The following is a 16,029-nucleotide window of genomic DNA, read 5'->3' on the forward strand; positions in this document are numbered from 1 at the left end:
ATTGTAGAATAAGCCTGGATTTCGCATTTTATCACCAAACTAAAGCCAGTAGGAAAAACACCGATGGCAATAATACATAGTGGTGGACGAAAAAAAAATGAAGTCGTTAATATGCGAATAGCTCATATTTTGCGCGAGAGAGTAAGAGAAGTCAGGGCTAGCGACGAGACTAACAGCTATCAGAAAGATGCCATCATGTAGTTGTGCAAACTTCCACGCCGTTTGTTAAAACCAGAATGATTTCTTGAGTTGAACCAACCGAAGTGCCGAGTAGATAATGCCTTACTATCAAATGACTGAACTTTCAAATCCCACATGGATTACGGATTCCTGAAAAGTATTTAGTTTCTATATGATTTTCATTAAGATATGACATCAGTAATATTTTTATTGGAGACAAAAAAAAAAAAAGAAATGAAAAATCAAACATGTTAGCCTTTATGGTAAATTTCCCGGACAAACTTCAGAGTAAATTCATTTTTAGAGTAAAGTTTCCGTGAGTTTTCAAGCTCACTGTTAACAACGTTTTGTGTTAGCAACGATTTTCATAAATATTTATGAGTACAAAATTCCCTGTTGTTTGTCCGATGAATGAAAGATTAATTCAAATACCACGTGGAAACTAAATCCAAGAGAAGAGTGAAAGACCGGGACAGCCTACGTTTTGTGAATGAGCTAACCGCTGCTCACACACACACACAGAAAATAAAATATTAAAAAGTTGTCCGAATTCAAGTACCTAAATATGATATAGTATTTTAGAGGGGGGAGGGAGGGAGCCCCAATCATTCTACATGAATTATTCCCAACTGAGTATAATGATCTAACTGCTATAAAGCAGTTAGTGTGAGCAACACTCTTCTTACTGGATTGAAACAACACCTTCATTTATGGCTTAATCACGGATGTGTTATCTTGCAATAAGTATTACATACACACTCTCTTGCTTCTTGAGCGATCATTAATCATTGTAATACTAGAGATGGTTTTAGCGTGTCGTTCTTCGTAGTTCTGTTTTTCATCTGTCAATCTGGTAATTTGTTCTCTTTTTCAACACAAACATGGCCTTTTGCATTCCATTTTGTGGCTCTGTTGAATTAGGAGAGCAATGAAATAACTTGCATGGACGCCGAAGCCTCTCGTATGTCGTTCAGTTATAATTGGATATAAAGAAAGTCAAGTGTCCTTCAACGTTTGAAGGTCACAGACGTGTTCGTTTCATGCATTATGTCTTAATGCTTACTAGTAATGTACCAGATGGTTGAAGAAGAGATGATACATATTTACAATCAAAAAATTTCTCTGAAGTGACGTAACATTGTATGATGTTCTTTAGAATATTATATCATAGATGGGAAAAGGTGAAAAAGTAAAATAAAGATCGAGATAATTAAAGTTGCAGGAAGATGCGAAAGGAAATAGTGTGGACTAATTCAAAAGTAATGTTGAAAATGTCTAAATTAAACAGAATAGAAAAACTAAAACGTGAAGACACAAAATAAAATAAAAATAAAATAATGGAGATGACAAATTTGAAACCATCCCAAAATGTTTCAAGTCTTTATGTGCAGAAAAAAAATAGAAAATAAAAAATACAGAGGAAGTGAAGAGGGAGAGAGAGAGAGAGAGAGAGAGAGAGAGAGAGAGAGAGAGAGATGTGAAATAAAATTAATCTGGACATCTATGAAAATTGAATATTCGAAGTTTGTTTATTCCATGATGGGGGGGGGAGAATTAACTCTGAACACATATGGGGGAGGTTTTATTAATAACTTTAGCTAAGTAAGAAATGAAAAGTCAATATTTGCCCCGAGAAACAGCTATAGTTTGGGAATTTTCTAATCTGATATTGTCTCTGTAGGTTTTTAAGAACGTGGTCAGCATTACGGTGTAAAGTTTTGATCCAAACGCAGAATGTATTGGTGTACTTTTGATTTCGTTCTTGTCAATAAAGTATCACTTGTTACCAGGCAGATGCAAACAGAGCCTGTTGTTGTCATGGAAAGCATGAGAGAATGTCACATGTGCCTCAGTCAATAAATAGATGAATTTATTTTATTATAAAGAGATATATTTCAATGTCGTTTTCGTGTGGATGTGAAAATCCAAGATTTTCAGGTTATTTTCAAGTTATGTAAAGGTTTTTTAGGAACTAAACCTAATGTACTATGTTGTATACTCTTGCAATATGGAATCCACTTAAAATGATGTAATTTGTATTTTCATAAACGTAAATAAAAAAGACAAAAATATAAATAAATTAAAACTGGAATGATACTTTTAAGAAAAATTAACTTTGAAATTAAAAATAGAAAAAAGATAGCGGTTTGTTTGGTCCCTAGAAGGATTTGGATTCCATTAATGAAAATTTATAGAACATTTCATGTCCGAAATATGTCAGGATGGCCGAGCGGTCTAAGGTGCCACACTCAAGGATAGCATCCTTTCGTGTAACACAACCGTGAATTCTGATCCACGAATGAAGGCGTGGGTACGGATCCGAATTCCACTGCTGACAACAGTTTTTCCACGATGAGTCCATGGAGGTTGGATGTTAATAATAATGTTGTCAACATACGAAGACTTTAAGCTTAGGAGTTGCTGACACCTAAAATTATTTTCGAAGTATTAATTGTCTAAATTAAAATGAGCTTTTTCAATGTGTTGTTAAATATATTAGAGCATATAGACTTCCAAATAGTCAAGTGGGAAGTGAGTGGAAAACTACAAATTTACTCAAAATAATTAAAATTTCAGTTAAAAACACGCTGATTTACGGATGTATGAATAAAGCAAAAAGTGACTTATTCTAATAAAATAATTCAAGTTTAAAAACGCAAGATTTACAAAAATTATTTCAAAGGACAATTTTTCTCCCCACAGGAGCAGAAAGTTCTTAGTGTCAACCCTGGAACTAGGTGTCATTGATTCCCCTAAGTGACGATGGATTTATTTCAGACTTGTTTCCGTTATAGTTGCTGTCCTGTAAAAGCCTCAAATGACACCAGTTCAATCTAGATTTACTTGCATTGACCGAATTTCTCAGGAAGATGTCTTGACGCACCCTAAAATATTGCCAGACGACGTGTCCGAATCAGAGAAAAACGCAAACGCAGCTAACGTACTTCTTTCGTTATCCCACTAACAGCTGTTGTCTGGGTGACAGGCGGAACTCCAGTAGCAAGTCCGTTAGGCGCGTGGTGGATAGAAACCAGAGATGAGTTTTCCTCCCTTTAGCCACGTGATCTTCATCCACATTCTCCAGGCCACGATGGGTGGGTGACCGTAGTGCTCGTGCGACAGCCGTAACTTACTAAACCTGCATGTACATGTCAAAGAAAGAGCCGCAAATGTCGTAATAACCGCAGTGTAAAGGGACGGGAGCGCACGCTCTGCATGCGGATGAAGGAGACGTGTGGAAGAACAACGTCATCGCACTTCGATGGTCAGTTCTGTCACTTGAATGACAATTCTCTCTCTCCCTCTCTTTCTCTCTCTGTTATACGTATGCACCTAATTAAAAATAAAATTTAATAAGACATAACAAGAAACACAAAAACTTTGTTAACAAATAGCATAGAATAAAGAAATAAGAGGATTTTATCATGAGGATATAGCAGTGTAACGCATAACGCATAACGAAGGCTACTCGCACAAAAACCATCGGTTTTTGTGCGAGTAGCCTTCCATTTATTTCTACACACAAAAGAAACCGAATGAGCTATTAACTCACGCAGTTTCAACCTTAGACGGACGTACATTTACTAGAAGGGATACTAAGCAAAAAAAGATGGAGCATTTATTTTAACAATGCATATACCATAAATATGTTCACCAGTTCGTCGTTATAATAATAATAATAATAATAATAATAATAAATTATTATTATTATTATTATTTGAACTATAGATTACATTTTTCATAAAAAGAATTTCAAAATTATACAAAGAACATACATTTTACCCGAGAGTATTAATTCATCCAGATTATAAAATGTATAAAAATTACACGTGTCAGTAATTAGAACACAGAAGCGTATATTACAATAGTAGTATGGGAAAAAAACTGACATCAATAAACAGGGTGCCTACATAGCTCATCGGTGTAGACGAAGCCCTCTCGCTGGAAAGAACCGAATTCGAATCCCACCGAGGAAGCGATGAAATTTCATCAAGACTTTTCGACTGAGGCGAGTTTAACTGGTGTCATATAGATATTTTTGGGGGGGGGGGGTTCCTCCCGGAACCTCGATTTTACCACCTTAAAACTGGGCTCATGAACAAACACACAGACACACACAAACACATAAAATATTTACCTCTAGAAGAATTCAGAAGAAGAGCGGCAAGCGGGCTGCATTAATTTACTTAAAATCCCTAATTTGGGGACTCAACCCGTCTAAGGATGTACGAGAACGGATGATTTTCCACAATTCTAAATGCCCTACTCAAAATATTTTGATTGTGTAGATTGTGGTTTCCGTCCAGAGAATTCCGGGAATTTTTCCATTTCTTTTCTCAAGTCAGTCTCAGGAAAAACCACTCGAAACTTTCAAAAATTTAAATTTACAAATCTGAAACACAAAAGGGTCTGATTTATTATAATTTTTAATTCAGCTAAATGATTATTGTATCGTATAGACCAGTGATGGCGAACCTATGACACGCGTGTCAGCACTGACACACTTGAGGGTTTCAGGTGACACACCTTGGATGTTGAAAGATATTGGTATGAAGGAAAAACTGCGATAAATCGTGTAAGATCGCTCTCAGGTAAGGCGAAGGTAGGTTTCGGTTCATTGAAAGAATTATATTTTATACGTAGTTAGCCTATTTCTATTTTATTTTGTAGTTAGAGCTAAAGCTTCTCTAACAATTTTCTCTTCTACATACTCTCGTGAAACTCTATTTTCTGCCTTAAATAATATCAAATCGAAAGGGAGAAATAGATTGAGCAATGATTTGAGCGCTGCCTGTGCAGCATTAAAATGTACACACTATGGCCCTTCTATAAAGCAACTTTCTTCCAATACTCAGCAACAGAAAAGTCATAAAATGTAATGTAAGTTTGTAATTTCAGTTTATTAAATTAATTGTATAATATGAATTCATAGATTTTATATCAATGTCCTATTAAATAAATAGCCTAATATGATATGTATAAGTCACCATCTATGATTATAGTTACATTTATAATGCAAGTGACACATCAACAACGTCAATATTTAAAAAAAAAAAAAAGATGTTTTTGACACACCTGGGTAAAAAGGTTCGCCATCACTGGTATAGATTAAAGACGATCATTAAATTTTTATTACGAATTAAGGAAACTATTTAATGACTGTAATAAATATAATGTTATTCGTTATTTTATAGGGGGATCTGTGTTTCTCTTCAATATAATGCAACAATATTATTATATGACTATAAATCAAGTGCAACGAAATATCCACACGTCATAGACATTTTATTACACTTAGACGCTTCGAGTTTCAGGTCGCTTTTAGAATGACTCCTGTTATCAGATGATTTTAACGAAAAAGAAATTAAATAAAGAATCACTATCCATAGCGAACGTTCAATATAGTGAAGTTATTATTTGTTGGTAAGTTAAAAATTGTAGGTGATTGTTTCATTTTAATCTTTCTTAAGTTTATAACTTAAATTTTTTTTTTTTACTTTATTATCGAAATGAAAATAAATTCATTGGAAGTTTAGAACTTGAAGAAATGTAAAAAATGAAGGCGATATTTAAGTAAATCCAAAATCCTAATTCTAAAAATTAGGACGATCCCGATTCGGGTTAAGACGTGGGACGCTTTTACAGAATACGGAAGAATAGCTTTAGAAGATACAAGTGAAAAACTTTTTCAGATGCAGACGCAAACGATAGTTTTTTTGGTCCTTTATGTAGCTTTTTTTTGTTGCTGACAGATGAAATTGCGACCAAGATATCCAGTGTTTCTTTTCTTCAGAGAATGAAGAACGTTTTTAATACTATTCAAATAGGCAAGTTGGAACAATGGTTGTTTGTTGGCAGCGGATCCTTAGTGAATGTGATCATCTCACCCCCTATTTTAATATTGTTGTCGGCGAGAATCAAAACACTGATCTTAAATCAGAGGTACCCGCACCTTTATGGTGTTTTTAGACCTTCAAGCGATGTATGTTCTGTTTTCAACAAATGGGTATGTAAGAAACTACTGGACAATCTTCTACTTGAGAAAAATGCTCCGTAGTAGACTGTATGTTGCTACCTTATTGGTAGTGTGGCTCATTTCAGTCACCTTTATTTGTACAAAATCACGAAAGTAGTTTTCATGTGAGAATTACCATCATTGTCCTTATAAGGACTGGCTTAAAGGGGCGAAGCAAGAATGCTTTTCATCTTCCCCGTTATCTGTAGAGGACAGTGTAGGGATAAGGTGTTATTGAGCTATTAAAGCTTTGATCATGGCAGAAGGGTAACAGCAATAGCCGAGCCTCAGTTAGAACTTCATTAGCTACAGCACTGCCATTCATTACTCTCCAATGGTATTAGATTGATTGAATCAATCAATCACCCCTTCATAGTCGTAACTACCATCATTGTTCTTAAAGTTCTTAAAAGAACTGGGCGATGGACTGAGTCCTTGACTCTTTATCCCGTCATCTGAATGAAGTAAATCTGTGTGGATGGAGTGTTATTGAGCTAAAAAGCTCTAGTCATGGCTGGGTAACGGCAATAGCCGAGCCTCAGTTAAAACTTCATTGGCTACAACATTGCCATTTGTTGCCCTGGAAGTCCTAAAAAGGACTTTCAGAGACCTTTCCTTTCCCTGATTTACCATCATTGTCCTTATAGTCCTTATAAGGACTGGCTTAAAGGGGCGAAGCAAGAATGCTTTTCATCTTCCCCGTTATCTGTAGAGGACAGTGTTGGCATAAGGTGTTATTGAGCTATTAAAGCTCTGATCATGGCAGGAGGGTAACAGCAATAGCCGAGCCTCAGTTAGAACTTCATTAGCTACAGCATTGCCATCCATTACCCTCCAAGGGTATATTGTTGCCATCATTGTCCCTACCATCATAAGTGATTTACCACCTATCAAGGTCAGCAGGATGACCAGGAGGGACAAGACTCCAATGCCATTAGTGCTGATCGAGATCAGTCAAACCTTTAAACACATATATGACTTGACAACCATCTGTGGATTAAAAATCTCGGTAGAACCGTTAAGGAAGAGAGCTTCTACTGGGCAATGCCATAGATGTCAAAAGTTTGGGCATGCCCAGAAAATGTGTAGGGCCGAATTTAAATGTTTGAAGTGTGGGGTTGGTCACCCAACCAACACCTGTTCTAAATCAAAATCTACCCCTGCTAAATGTGCCAATTGTGGCGGTCCTCACACATCCAACTACAGAGGATGTCTGTACAATCCACGTAACAGGAAATCTGAAGAGGGACCATTCTCTCCTTCCATCAGCTCGCCTACATCTGCGGCTACTTCACAGTCTCCTAAAGTACAGAATAAAAACTCAGACGCCCATCTGTTGAAAACTGAGGTCCCTCAAAAAACGACTCTAAGCTGGCAGCTCAGGACATATGCGGATGTAACCCGCCCTAAACAGACATCATTGAAATAAACTATTTATTACTTATACATGAAGCACATTTTAAAATGAAAGGTGGGGGAATTTTTGAAACCGTTAGATATCTTAAAAAGGCTTATCAATCGATTTAATTTTAATGTGTTTTATTATATTTTATTTACGTTATTATTTTTATTTTATTTTTATTATTCTGTATTTTCTAAAACCAGAAAATTAAAAGATTTTATATGTAGATTGACGGCTGAAGATCACAGTTCAAACAACCAATAGCTCCTTTAACCGTGAATCAATTTCAAAGAATTCTGTATCATCAAAAAACCAGTCAGATATATTCAAGTTAATTTTTATATGAAAAATATGTAAATATCAAAACTTAAAGAATTAAGGGAATCCTGTTTTCGTTTTTACTCTTACTGGACAAGTATTGGAAATAAAATATATTTCAGTATTGTTCGTCCTTCAGATAACTTGTTTTTTCTTTTTCGGATTAGTTCGTATAGCCAGAAAATGTTCAATGACATTCAGAATATTGTGGTTTTAACACAAAATGAAGGGAGAATGAAGAAATTTGGACGTGAAAACTCAGTGGGAAATTTCTCTGCCTTAATCTTGCCATTCATTTAGCCGTTGTGGGCACATTTCATAAAAGATATAATAAATTATTTTTTAAAAAAATAAATTGTCACTATAAAAGTGACAGTTTATAGTCCTGGGAATTCCCATAACATGGAAAAACAATGTCTCATGTGTCGGAAGAGGAAAATGGCCGAGACACTCCGCTTGATGATTAGATCTCTCTACTGGGAATTACTCCAACGCGAATTCTCTCTTGACATTAGCATATTATAAAGATCATGTCGTCAGCATCTACAAAATTAGTTTTTTTTTCTTTCTCTCAGTGTAATACTCATCTCTGAACGACTATTTTCTGTATACACAAGTTACAAATCCGTTGTGCCTTTTAATATTGTTCTTTTAATATTGGCATCCCAAATATGCCCTAAAAACACTTGAATCAGTATAGAGGATAGCTAATAAGTTCTATTAACTATTAATCATTCTCTCTCTCTCTCTCTCTCTCTCTCTCACGCACGCACACACACACACAATTTTCCCCCTCTTTTTCAGATATTTCAGTTTCTGTTGCTTGCATTTTCTGCCAATATTTCCACAGTCACTGTTCATCAGAATTTGCATGCATAATTTCTCCACTCTCTTCTAAATCTGTTAAAACGTGTATTTGCTGTTCAACATTCTTATATAGTTGAACTTCAAAGTCTCAGAATCAGTTTTATACTTTTCATTCATTCCTCCTCCTACTGCTGTCTTTTGGAACACTCTTCCCTCTTCGCTATTTTCTAAACAGTACAATGTACACAATCGACGCATCTTGAAATCTAATGTTAGCAAGTTTTCTATTTTTTCTCCTCTCTCTCTCTCTCTCTCTCTCTCCTTAAATTTCTGCCTCTCCACAGTGCTAATATTGTTGAAGAATCTCTTCTGTATAGGATTACCATAAAATCTGGGATTCATCAATTTGGTTTTTAAAAAAATGTAAAAGAAAACAAAAAGTTAGATACTGTTTCCGGTTTATCAATTTTTTTAACGTGATCCTAATACTTGTGAATGTAATGTAGCGGAGTTCATTGCAAAATTTGTTAAGTGTGAAAAAGAGTGCAGTGTATTCTGCTCAGGAAACATAAAAGAAGCAGAACTTCTCTCTGCAATATCAAATCAAACCAAACAAAGGCCCAGGAATTGATGGTATCAGACCTAAAGATATAAAGCAACATGCAACTAGTTTAAGTCCTATCCTACTAAAATTAATAAATAAAATATTTAAAACAGGACAGATATCAAGTATCCTAAAGACCGCCATAATCACACCCATATACAAACATGGAAAAAGAAATTTAATCAGCAATTACAGACCCATAGAAACATTACCAATTATCAATCAAATTATGGAGCGGATCATACTGAAGAAACTCACAGCCTACTCAGAGACCTTTCATATTATCCCGAAAACACAATATGGTTTTCAGAAAAATAAGGGAACAACATCTCTCTTGGAAGACTTTAGAGACGTAATTAATACCGCCTTAGACAAAAACAAAATTGCCATGGTAGTCTTTATGATCTAACTAAAGCATTCGATACACTCACACATCAACCCTTGTTAGAAAAGCTGAGGCATGTTGGAATAGACTGGCCTCTTCACACATGGTTTACAAACTACCTTCAAAATAGAAAGCATATCACGCGTATCGGGTTAAACCGCAGCAGAGAGCTACTAGTAACCTGTGGAGTACCACAGGGAGCCGTACTCTCTCCCTAACTCTATTCAACATTTACAAGCACGATATTAATCAGTTACCTCTCAAAGGTAAGATATTCCAATACGCAGACGATACTGCAATAATATCCATCCACAATAACGCAAGCATAACCCAAACAAATATGCAACACGACATAAATCTGATCATAGACTGGCTCACGAAAAACTCCATACACCTAAACTCAGAAAAGACAAAATTAATGATATTCAGAAATCCACTGACTCGACCAGTTGATAACAAATATATAACCATCCAACATCCACTTTCCAACATAAAAAACACAAAGAACAGCAAAACCACTACAATCACTCAGGTTGAAACAATACGATACCTTGGAATTTACTTCGATGCAGATATGAACTGGGATAGCCACATAAACAATCTACACAACAAACTCCGAACAATAACTGGCATACTCTACAGGCTAAAAGACACAGTTCCCATACGCCTAAAAAAATAATATACAAAAGCACTATGCCAAAATATACTTAGATACGCTATAACAACGTATGCTTTCTGTGCACCCTAAAAATTAAATAGATTAATGTCACTACAGTACAAAATGACAAAATTGATCTTTTGGGAACAAAGAGAAAATCACGACCTTATAAGCATTGCAATGTCAGAACACAAAATACTGACAGCAAAACATTTATGTCACTATGCAGCTTTGCTAAAACATTATTTCAATGCCAAATACAGGACAGTCAGAAATACATACCGTATAACAAGATCTCAGACTACTAATTATATCACATATAAATACAATAATCACTACGGAAAGGCCACGCGAAACTTCTACATCCCAGACATGATAAACAAATTACCTTTTGAATACAGAAACCTTACAAACTACAATAGCCTGAAAAAAGCTCTAAGGACATACTATGAACAAGAAACACGCACCCAAAATACCATACAAACTTAATGAAACACAATATATTCGTTCAGCTTTCCAGTTCAGCGACGCATCAATATATTCCATGTTATTGTGTGTGTGTGTGTGTGTGTGTGTGTGTGTGTGTGTGTGTGTGTGTGTGTGTGTGTGTGTGTGTGTGTGTGTGTGTGTGTGTGTGTGTGTGTGTGTGTGTGTGTGTGTGTGTGTGTGTGCGCGCGCGCGCGCGTGCGTGCGCGCGAGCGAATTTCTCAATCATAGATTTCGTAGCTTCCCAACACAGCAAAAAAAAAAAAATAAATAAAAACAATAAATAATAACTAACTGGTGTCATCCTCAGATAAGCTTACATATAAGCTTCAAGGATGAAAGCAGAGAAATTAATTCTCATCCAAGATGTATCACATGTAAACCAAAATATGTAATTCATGTATTATATGTAAACAAATGTAAACAAATCTAAGTATCAAATGTAAACAAATGTAAGTAATGTATCATATGTAATCAAATGTATGTGATGTACGTATCACATGTAAAGCAATGTATGTAATGTATGTATTATATGTAAGCAAATGTATGTAATGTAAGTATCATATGTAAACAAATGTAAGTAATGTATCATATGTAATCAAATGTGTGTAATAACTGTAACAAAAGTATGCAATATAGAGTGATTATATCCATTGATATTGTATATATAGAGTGTAAAATTTCAAAGAAATATCTATAATAATAATTATTATGAATATTATAATAATATATGTTGTAAACAGTTATTGTTATTATTATTAGTTTTAAAAAAACTTTATGTACGAGAAAGTATTTGTTATGCATAATTGTCTTCATATAATGTATGTAATTTATCTGAGAAATAATAATAAAAAAAATTATTATTATTATTATTATTTCCCTTTATTATTGTCATAAACGGTCTTTCAGAAACTGAATCCACAGAAAATCTCAGAGACGTAGTTTTAAAGTTAGGCCATGCAATTGACATCCCCCTACAGCATAATGATATTCAGACCATAAATCGGATTCCCAGGAAGAACAAAAAACAAGTCTTGCCACGACCCGCGCCAATCATAGTTCGTCTGACAAGCAAGGCTACAAGAGACAATCTCATAAAAGCCAGCAGACTGAAAAAAAACAGTTGTCAAGGATTTAAATGCATCGCAAGACAATACGCCAATCTTTCAATCTGAGTTTTTAACACCTTTCAATCAGAATCTTTTGAACCAAGCAAGAAAAGAAAAAACAGAAAAAAAAGTATCAATTTTTATGGATCAAAGACGGCAAAATATTCTTGAGAAAGTCACAGACTTCAAAGTCTATACATATAAAAAGCTCGGAAGATATAGATAGGTTACCAGAGTGAAACAAAAGACTCCAACTTAGTTCAAAAAGAAGATCTCAACACAACAAAAATGAACCATCAGATAGATTTAATTACACCAGAATACATCAGTAATTGTACTTTCGAATCGCCTGATTCATGAAAACAACACACAGTACAAGAAAGAGGTCTCTCAGTCTTGCATATTAACATCAGAAGCATCCGAAAACATTGGTTATTGTTACAGGCTTATCTGAGGAATTACACTGATATTATTGATATATTGATTCTAACAGAAGTATCCATAACTAATGACGAAGCGACTGCTTTCCAAATTCCAGGCTTCCAACAACATAGATCATGCCGCCAAACAAAAAGAGGGGGTGGAATATTAATATTTATCAAACAAAAATTAATAGCAAAAGAAACGGCCTATCAGTTTGAGCATGCTGAATCCCTTTGCCTCGAAATCACTAATACCACCAATAGACAGCATCTCATAATACTAAATGCTATTTACAGGACACCAAACCTAAACATGATAAAATTCTTGCACGAACTCAATTGCTGGCTTTTAAGCCAAGAAATATGCTCAACCGAATACCTAATGATAATTGGCGACATAAACATAAATATTGCAAACGAAAACCAGAACAACACTGTACAATACCTAGACACGCTATCCACGTATAATCTAATACCAACAATAACATCATGTACTAGAGAAGAAATATTCGGAAATACTATCACTGCCTCCTGTCTAGATCATATAAACGTCCGAGCACCACCAAACAGTTACACTGCATCAGTCATAAAGTGCAAAATAGCAGATCATTACTTCACCGCTCTAAACCTGCACACCAAGACAATATCCATGCAATGTCCCACAGAAGAAAAGCGACAGAAAACAATAATAGACCAAGAAATAGTCAACCACGAAATAAGAAAAACAGACTGGGAACACCTGGCATCAGATTCGGCAGAGATCTTATACAACAACATTAAACTCACACTGGAGGAAATATATAAGAAAGCCGCAAAGAAAGTCAGAATTCGTTCAAAAACAACACAAAATCCTTGGATAACACAAAACCTAATTCTAGAAATACACAGAAAGGATGCTTTATGGAAAGAATTAAAGCGATATCCAAATAACACAGCTTTAAAACTGAATATAAGATAACAAGGAATCGCCTTACAACACAAATCAGAAATGCAAAAAGAAGCTACTACAGAGACAAACTAACCTCCGCACAAAACAACATGAAACAAACCTGGTATCTGATTAATGAGATGCTAGATTGTGTTCCCAACACCACCGCCTCCGAAACCATAAAACAAAGCTTCATGAAAGACGCAAAACCGATCCAACAACTAGCAAATGCCTTTAACCAATACTTTGCAGACTCCATCCAAGAACTGCACAAAAATATTCCCCCAATCATAAAACATGATCCTCCACTTGGACCACAATCAAAACAGACATTATGGTTCACAACCATAAAAGAAGCAGAACTTCTCTCTGCGATACATCAAATCAAACCAAACAAAGGCCCAGGAATTGATGCAATAAGACCTAAGGATATCAAGCAATATGCAACTAGTTTAAGTTCTATCCTACTAAAATTAATAAATAAAATATTTAAAACAGGACAGATACCAAGTATGCTAAAGACCACCATAATCACACCCATATACAAACATGGAAAAAGAAATTTAATCAGCAATTACAGACCCATAGCAACATTACCAATTATCAATCAAATTATGGAGCGGATCATACTGAAGAAACTCACAGCATACACAGAGACCTTTCATATTATCCCGAAAACACAATATGGTTTTCAGAAAAATAAGGGAACAACATCTCTCTTGGAATACTTTACAGACGTAATTAATACTGCCTTAGACAAAAGCAAAATTGCCATGGTAGTCTTTATTGATCTAACTAAAGCATTCGATACACTCACACATCAACCCTTGTTAGAAAAGCTGAGGCATGTTGGAATAGACGGGCCTCTTCACAGGTGGTTTACAAACTACTTTCAAAATAGAAAGCATATCACACGTATCGGATCAAACCGAAGCAGAGAGCTACCAGTAACCTGTGGAGTACCACAGGGAGCCGTACTCTCTCCCCAACTCTATTCAACATTTACACGCACGATATTAATCAGCTACCACTCAAAGGTAAGATATTCCAATACGCAGACGATACAGCAATAATATCCATCCATAATAACGCAAGCATAGCCCAAACAAATATGCAAAATGATATAAATCTGATCATAGACTGGTTCACGAAAAACTCCATACACCTAAACTCAGAAAAGACAAAATTAATGATGTTCAGAAATCCACTGACTCGACCAGTTGAAAACAAATATATAACCATCCAACATCTACTTTCCAACATAAAAACACACAGAACAGCAAAACCACTACAATCACTCAGATTGAAACAATACGATACCTTGGAATTTACTTCGATGCGGATATGAACTGGAATAGCCACATCTACACAACAAACTCCGAACAATAACTGGCATACTCTACAGGCTAAAAGACACAGTTCCCATACGCCTAAAAAAAATATACAAAGCACTATGCCAAAATATACTAAGATACGCTATAACAATGTATGCTTTCTGTGCACCCTACAAATTAAATAGATTAATGTCGCTACAGTACAAAATGATAAAACCGATCTTTTGGGAACAAAGAGAAAATCACGACCTTATATACATTGCAATATCAGAACACAAAATACTGACAGCAAAACATTTATGTCACGATGCAGCTTTGCTAAAACATTATTTCGATGCCAACTACAGGACAGTCAGAAATACATACCGTATAACGTGACCTCAGACAACTAATTATATCCCATATAAATACAATAATCACTACGGAAAGGCCACGCGAGACTTCTACATCCCAGACATGATAAACAAATTACCTTTTGGATACAGAAACCTTACAAACTACAATAGCCTGAAAAGAGCTCTAAGGACATACTACGAACATGAAACATGCACCCAAAATACCATACAAACTTAATGAAACATAATATATTCGTTCAGGCTTCCAGTTCAGCGACGCATCAATACATTCCAAGTAGTTAGTGTGTGTGTGTGTGTGTGTGTGTGTGTGTGTGTGTGTGTGTGTGTGTGTGTGTGTGTGTGTGTGTGTGTGTGTGTGTGTGTGTGTGCGCGCGCGCGTGCGTGCGCGTGCGAATTTCTGAATCTACGGCTGCAGTGGAAATCAAGCCAATTAAACATAGATTTGATTTCATAGCTTCCGAGCACAGCAAATAAGTCAATAAATAATAACTGATGTCATCCTCAGAGAAGCTCACAAATAAGCTTCGAGAATGAAAGCTGCGAAAATACATCTCATCTTAACCAAGATAATAAAAATAAATAAATAAATAACTAAATGTATCATATATAATCAAAATGTAATGTAATGTAATGTACGTATGTAATGTACGTATCACATGTAAACAAATGTATGTAATGTGGTATCATATGTAATGATAAGTATATAATGTATCATATGTCAAGTTTTAGCTTACTAGTTTGTATTCCCTGAGGATGCCAATAGAAAAAATTGGCGAAAAGTGTAGGAGGATAAAAATAAAGCTACTTGACAAAGATTAAATATATAAAAAAAGTGTAATAATCTTATGAATAATTGTCAAGAAAAAATTCAACATAATGAAATGTATGTAATGTTGTATCATACTTAATCAAAACTATGTAATGTATGTATCATATGTAATAAATTATTATTATTATTTTAAAAAAATTATTAAAGAAAAAAAAATTGACACCTCCAGGGAGTCCAAGGACTCATCGAGGGTCT

The sequence above is a fragment of the Typopeltis vanoorti genome, chromosome 1 (assembly GCF_054136105.1).
Source record: "Typopeltis vanoorti isolate ZY-2024b chromosome 1, IOZ_Tvanoo_1.0, whole genome shotgun sequence".
Classification (NCBI taxonomy): Eukaryota; Metazoa; Arthropoda; class Arachnida; order Uropygi; family Thelyphonidae; genus Typopeltis; species Typopeltis vanoorti.